Here is an 8,282-nt window from a genome sequence, read left to right on the forward strand (position 1 = left end):
CTCCTAGCAAAGCCTGGACTGAAGGCGAAATGGCTGCACACACAGAACAAAAAGGCATCAGGAGAATTCACTAATTACTCAGGCTGCCTCTTCACAAATACCCTGTCCAACTGGCACCTCTTCAATATACTTTTACCAAACAAAATGATGAATAGCACACTTAACAAAAACAAGAGGAAAATAAGTCTGGGTAAATTTGTCTTCCAGGATATTCTCCTGTGATTTTCCTCCATCAGTAATGGAAGGAAGATTGGGAACTGAGCAGAACATGCTGAGGAGTGCATGCTTTTATTTACAATATGCAAGTAGAGAAGACGTTCTACAGGAAGCCTCACACACACAAAAATGAAGAGAGATACGGCATCGGGAAGAATGTACCTGTATCACAGTCTCAGTTTACATGGAATATGGCCCTGGGGCAAAAGATGTGGCATTTAAAGGAAAGAAACAGCTCCAAATGAAAAGACAACTAGATGTAAAGCAATGATATGAACACAATATGTAGAAAAAACTACATATGAACTGTGAAGCAACCATTTTCAAAGACAACCAACCATTTAAGGTAATATGGAATACAAATTCCACTGAAAATAAAATCAAATTATTACTGTACACAATAAATTCAAACATAATTCAGAATAAAAACATATAATATAGCTAAAGATGCTAATTCCAGCAATATGTAGATAATAGTTATTTGCACCAAAAAGAAAACCAGAACATAGATATGATTAACATATGCAAAGCAACCTAAAAAATCTACTTAACTGCAGATGAAAATGGGAACACATTTGAAAATAAAATCCTGTTACTACTTTCTTGAATTTACAGCTTTCCTATGATATGGATATGTTTATACTGCTTTTGTAATAATTATACACATATAATTTCATACTATATTTATAATATCGTGAACATTTCTGATTTAATCTACAAAATGTCCACCATTTATTAAAAATCTTCCCTACAATTGAATAACATGAGTATTTTCTTTTTTAAATAAATACCTGTATTGAGCATACTTTTGTTTGTGAATATAATTATATATCTATAATGTATTTTATAAATACAATTACTAAATCTAAAACAGGAACACATCAGTCATTTGCACAGATTACCAGCTTGATCTGCAGAACATGCTTTCAATGGATGCCCCAAGAAAAAAAACTGTCTTGCTTAAACGACCATTTAATGTTGTAATTATTTAAAAACTATACAATGAGAATGCTGAAATATGTATATGATTCCAGCACTCCAAACACCATTAATTTTTTTATAAGATGTACTTTTTAAGAAAAAATAAAATGATTTTACATAAATATTAATTCATGAAAAACAAAAATCATACAGGACCAGAGCTCAGAGAATAAAAATGGAAGGCACTTACTGTTTAAACCCAAATGGTCAGTAAAAGAGACAGGTACCAGCTACTGGAAAAAACAAACAAACAAAACACCACCAAAATATAAGGACCAATGACACTGAAGAAACTCCATCAACTAATGTGCAAAATAAGCAGCTAGCATCATGATGACAAGATCAAATTCACACATAAAAATATTAACCTTAGGCAGGGCATGGTGGCTCACACCTGTAATCATAGCACTTTGGGAGGCTGAGTCCAGCAGATCATGAGGTCAGCAGTTCAAGATCAGCCTGGCCAGCATGGTGAAACCCTACCGCTACTAAAAAAATTACAAAAATTAGCGAGGCATGGTGGTGCACGCCTGTAATCCCAGTTACTCAGGAGGCTGAGGCAGGAGAATTGCTTGAAACTAGGAGGCAGAGGTTGCAGTGAGCCAAGATTGTGCCACTGTACTCTAGCCTAGGTGACAGAGCGAGACTCCATCTCAAAAAAAAAAAAAAAAAAAAAAAAAAGTAAAGGAAAAAAAGAAACATAATGTTATCACTTTGGTCTCATTTGAGAATGAATAATCAGACAGTGAAAATAAAAGTACCAAGAAAAATATACAAAGGTCTTATAATAAAAGAAAAGCAACACAGAATGACCAAAGCTATCCTGAGCAAAAAATAGAAAAAAGCTGGAGTCATCACATTACTGTGTCCAGAATTGGTGGGTTCTTGGTCTCGCTGACTTCAAGAATGAAGCCACGGACCCTCGCGGTGAGAGTTTCTAGTTCTTAAAGATGGTGTGTCCGGAGTTTGTTCCTTCAGACATTCAGATGTGTCAGCAGTTTCTTCCTTCTGGTGGGTTCCTGGTCTTGCTGTCAGGAGTGAAGCTGCAGACCTTCATGGTGAGCGTTACAGCTTCTTAAAGGCAGCGCGTCTGGTGTTGTTCATTCTTCCCGGTGGGTTCGCGGTCTGGCTGGCTTCAGGAGCGAAGCTGCAGACCTTCACGGTGAGTGCTACAGCTCATAAAGGCAGCGTGGACCCAAAGAGTGAGCAGCTGTGAGACTTACTGCAAAGAGCAAAAGAACAAAGCTTCCACTGTGTGGACGGGACCGAGAGCGGGTTGCCCTGGCTGGCTGGGGCAGCCTGCGTTTATTCCCTTATCTGACCCCACCACATCCTGCTGACTGGTCCATCTTACAGAGAGCTGATTGGTCCGTTTTGACAGAGTGCTGATTGGTGCGTTTACAATCCTTGAGCTAGACAATGCTAGACAGAAAAGTTCTCCAAGTCCCCACTAGGTTAGCAGAGTACCAATTGCTGTATTTACAAACCTTAGACACAGAGTGCTGATTGGTGTATTTAGGATCCTCTAGCTAGACATAAAAGTTCTCCAAGTCTCCACCAGATTAGCTAGATACAGAGTGCTGATTGGTGCACATACAATCCTCCGGCTAGATATAAAAGTTCTCCAAGTCCCCATCCGGCTCAGGAGGGGGTTCACCTAGTGGATTCACCTAGTGGATCCTGCACCCGGGCTGCAGGCAGAGCTGCCCGCCAGTCCCTAGCTGCACCTGCACTCCTCAGCGCTTGGACGGTAGATGGGACAAGGCTCCACAAGGAGCAGGGGGCGGCGCCCATCAGGGAGGCTCCGCCCACCAGGGAGCCCACGGCAGCCTGGGAGCTCAGACATGGCGGGCGGCAGGTCCCGAGCCCTGCCCGGCAGGGAGGTGGCTGAGGCTGAGCGAGAATTCGAGCACAGTGCCGGCCGGCCAGCACTGCTGGGGCACCGGGCGCACCCTCTGCGGCTGCTGGCCTAGGTGCTAAGCCCCCCACTGCTCTGGGCCGGCGGTGCCGGCCAGGCTCCGAGTGCGGGGCCCACCGAGACAGCTTCCGGCCGCGGGCAGCCCGGGTTTCCGCCCATGCCTCTCCCTCTACACCTCCCGGCAAGCAGAGGGAGGTGGCTCCAGCCTCAGCCAGCCCAGAGAGGGGCTCCCAGGGTGCCGTGGCGGGCTGAAGGGCTCCTCAAGCACCGCCAGAGTGGACACTGAGGCCGAGGAGGCGCTGAGAGTGAGGGCTGCTAGCACATTGTCACCTCTCATTATTAGACTTCAAAATATAGTTACCAAAACAGCCTTGTATTGGCATAAAAACACATGGACCAATAGAACAGAATGGAGAACCTAGAAATAGATTCATGTATTTACAGCCAACTGATTTTTGACAAAGGTGCCAAGAACATACACTGGGAAAAGGAGAGTTTCTTCAATAAATGTCCTGGAACAGTAATCAGCAACTGGGGCTAGTACCATAAGGACACTTGAAGTTGAAATTATCAGTTGCTGGAAGCTCGTGTGAACTAACTTGACAAATAAAAACAGTGTTGAGCCCCAGTCTTAGGAAATCCTCCCTATACTCATGATTTTTACCTTCAGGAGTCTCTACAGCTTCTCACTGTGCAAAGTAGAGGGAAATTCCCTTTTGCTTTGGCAGAGAGAGGAGAAAACGTTTGAAATATGCCCAGAGCTTTCTGTTCACCTTAACAATGACCTGATCTCAATAGAAACAATTTAACAGAGACTGCCTAACTTACTTGGGTTTTACCACAGGCTAACCAATATGCCAGAAGGAAAATACCCAACTCCAGGTCCTTCTAACCTGTGTCACCTATGTGGGGGGTGTGGTGGGGGGAAGGCAATGTTAAGAAGCAAATAGATTCAGACCAATTTGTAGGACTATAGAATGATTTCTCTACCTTCCATACCTACAAACACATTGATGTATCTCGTGTGTGATAACAGGATGCACGTGGAAAGATGACAAGCTTCATATCCTGTTTAATAATGAATCTGTAGAGAAGCCAAAGATAACAGAGGACACAAAAATAAGAACACTAGAGCAAATTATGGCCTCTGATATCATAGGTAAAACTAGCTATAAACAGCCTAATGCGTAAACATAAAATTCACACTAAACGCCTGTTTCTCTTTACCTAACACATCATGTAAATTATGGTAAGAATTGTACCCCACATTCATATACTGAAGTCATCCCCCGACTATCTCAGAATGTACCCTTATTTGGAAATAGGATCATTGCAGATGTAATTAGTTAATTGAAGATGAGATCATACTCTAGTAGAAAGGGTCCCAAATCCAATATGATTGAAGAAAAAGTTAAGTGATAACAACATGTTTTAGTCATATACTATTGAAACAGAGAAAACAGTCCAGCACGCACTGAACTCAATTTTGATGTACACAGGGTTGACGATCATTTTAAACTTGACCAAACTCTAGCCAGGCTCCTCTGAGCCTTCTCAATTAAGCCTAAACTTTGGTCTATAAAAACTTGGAAAAGATAGGAACATAGTTGGTAACAGCTCAAGTCTATATCTCTAGGATGGCCCAGTCTCCCTTAAAGTGAACTGTCCGAGAAAACTTAAATCTGCCTGTTATTGGTTGCTATAACAAAAGTACCATGGCCTTATATGACACTTATGTCTCACATTTCTGCAGACTGGAAAGTCCACAATAAAGCTGCCAGTCAGTTTGGTCTGTAAGGACCCACTTTCTGATTTATAGAGGGTGGTCTTCTTGCTGTGCCCTCACATGGCAGAAGAGGCAAGAAAGCTCTCTGCGGTCTGTTTTTATGAGGTCACTAAGGCCATTTATGAGTTCATCATTCATGATCTAATCAACTCCCAAAGACTTCCTCTCCCAATATCATCACATTGGGGCTTATGATTTCAACATACAACTTATGTAAGTACACAGACAATCTATAGCATGCCAAAATAATTTCCTGCTTGTCCCAGCCAAGACTTGAAGATAGCCAACCTCTGTGGGAGGATAGAAGCCCAACATCAGCAAGTATCAGTTAACAAACCAAATGGGTTTCCCAGGAACCAACTCCCACTTCTCGCGATTTGTAATTTCTCACATCCCTGACCCTACTGAGCCCCCACTAACTCCCATTTCTCCTTCCTCAAATTCCCTTTGACATTTTCCTCAACCTGGATACATCAAAGTTCAGTTCATGATGAACTCTTCCCTGTTTCAACAGTATGTGACTAATTAGAGCATGTTCTTACCTCTTTAACTAGTTTGCCATTTTGTCTGTCTTGACAGTTATCTGGCCCTGGAACTAAAATCCAGATTGGAACCCCCATCTGACCCTTGGACAAGACAATCCTTCATGCATAGAAACCTTTGTCTCATCTTCAGTTGACTTACTTTTTTGGGTATTTGGTGGTGAGTTCGACTTCTGGCCTAACACTGTAGAAATTTGCACTGAAGCATGATGAGGACGTGTTTTCTTCTTATGTTTCTCTGTATAGTCTCTAAGGCTGGGTTAGAATTCCAGGCTTCTTGTGAAAGATACCTCCTGGGCTGGCTGTTTATTTTGTTGTTCCTTGTTTTGAGTGGGAATGCACTTCCTAACTCCTGTGCTAGAATGTTCACTCTGGCTTCTTGTGAGGCCTCTTCATTCTATTTGAACCTACTTTTCCCACTGGAACTCCACAGTTAATTAAACCCCTTTTGAGTTGCTACTCTCTCTATATATTATGACACTAACCACGTCTGCTTCTATTTTAGGCAAAATTACTTTACTGTGGATAATTTGGAACTGCAATGGTTTATTTGAAAATCTTAAGATCTGCCTACACTGGCTCCTATAAAACTGCTCCCTCCCCATTTCCTTCTTCTTTTCCTTCCTTCTTTTACCATCTTAATTTTTCCATTAAACACCCCTGACACTTTGATATGAACCTCTTTAATCTCGTAACTCCTACACACATCCTTTTACCCCACCAGATGTTTCACTTACCTCTTTAGCTCCTCAACTCCCTATAGTCACTGGAACTGATGCCTCCCGACTCACAGGGAGTTCTCAAGGGACTGATGCACGCACAAGGCAACACATGGGGCTTCCTGGAAACAAATATAATCCACAGCCTGTGTAAGATTACATTTTAGGTGAAAACCCCACAAATACCCCAAAATATGTTATTAATTAAAATCTGTCCTCACTACCTTAACAAGTGTCTGGGCTTTACCTTTGAAACTGGTCTCCTTATTTTAAAAAAATTGGACGTGCACACAGGAATATTATCTTTTGAAGATAAATAGATTGAAGTAACGCTTCTTCAAACCAAAGAATGCCAAAGGTGTCATCAAACTACCAGAATGCTGTGGCACGCATAGCAAAGGAATACATCAGCTTTCAACAACAGCATCAAAAATACAAGTCATGGTAGCAGGCAAAAAATATGCCTTAAAGAGAAAACCAAAATTAGAAAAGGACTTGTACGTGGCAAGCCAATCATGTTATTTCTTGATTTTCCTTCTGTGTTTTCTGCCTGGAAAAAACAACTGCTGTCACTGCTGGGTGGAGCTATCTGAACCTCTTATGGCTCTGAGTGCCATCTGATATATGAATCATTCTTTGCTCAAACAAACTGCTAAATTTGTCTCAAGTTTTTTCTTTTTATTTAAGTTCTGGGATGCATGTGCAGAGCATGCAGGTTTGTTACATAGGTATACATGTGCCATGGTGGTTTGCTGCACCCATCAACCCATCATCTAGGCTTTAAGCCCCACACACATTAGGCATTTGTCCTAATGTTCTCCCTCCCTTTGCCTCCCACCCCTCAACCCCTCAGCAGGCCCCAGTGTGTGATATTCCCCTCCCTGTGTCCATGTGTTATCATTATTCAACTTTCATTTATGAGTGAGAACATGCAGTGCTTAGTTTTCTGTTCCTGTGTCAGTTTGCTGAGAATGATGGTTTCCAGCTTCACCCATGTCCCTGCAAAGGATATGAACTCGTTCTTTTTCATGACTTCATAGTATTCCATGGTGTATGTGTGCCACATTTCCTTTATCCAGTATATCATTGATGAGCATTTGGGTTGGTTCCAAGTCTTTGCCATTGTAAATAGTGCTGCAATAAACATACGTGTGCATGTGTCTTTATAGTAGAATGATTTACAATCCTTTAGGTATATACCCAGTAATGGGTTTGCTGGGTCAAATGGTATTTCTAGTTCTAGATCCTTGAGGAATTGCCACACTGTCTTCCACAATGGTTGAACTAATTTACACTCCCACCCACAGTGTAAACATGTTCCTATTTCTCCACATCCTCACCAGCATCTGTTGTTTCTTGACTTTTTAATGATTACCTCTCTAACTGGTGGGAGATGGTGGTGTTTCTGAGGTCTCTGTTCTGTTCCACTGGTCTATATATCTGTTTTGGTACCAATACCATGTTGTTTTGGTTACTGTAGCCTTGTAGTATAGTTTGAAGTCAGGTAGCATGATGCTTCCTGTTTCATTTTTTGCTTAGGATTGTCTTGGCTATTAGGCTCTTTTTTCGTTCCATATGAAATTTAAAGTAGTTTTTCCAGTTCTGTGAAGAAAGTCAATTGTAGCTTGATGGGAATAGCATTGAATCTATAAATTACTTTGAGCAGTATGGCCGTTTTGACGATATTGATTCTTCCTATCCATGAGCATGGAATGTTTTTCCATTTGTTTGTGTCCTCTCTTATTTCCTTGAGCAGTGGTTTGTAGTTCTCCTTGAAGAGGTCCTTCATGTCCCTTGTAAGTTGTATTTGTAGGTATTTCATTGTCTTTGTAACAGTTGTGAATGGGAGTTCACTTGTGATTTGGCTGTTTGTCTATTATTCATATATAAGAATGCTTGTGATTTTTGCACGTTGGTTTTGTATCCTGAGACTGCTGAATTTGCAGATCAGCTTAAGGAGTTTGGGGGCTGAGATGATTGAATTTTCTAAATTCAAAATCATGTCATCTGCAGACAATTTGACTTCCTCTCTTCCTATTTCAATACCTTTATTTCTTTCTCTTGCCTGATTGCCCTGGTCAGAACTTCCAATACTACATTGAATAGGAGTGATCAGAGAG

Source organism: Rhinopithecus roxellana, chromosome 8 (genome assembly GCF_007565055.1).
Source record: "Rhinopithecus roxellana isolate Shanxi Qingling chromosome 8, ASM756505v1, whole genome shotgun sequence".
In the NCBI taxonomy this organism is placed as follows: Eukaryota; Metazoa; Chordata; class Mammalia; order Primates; family Cercopithecidae; genus Rhinopithecus; species Rhinopithecus roxellana.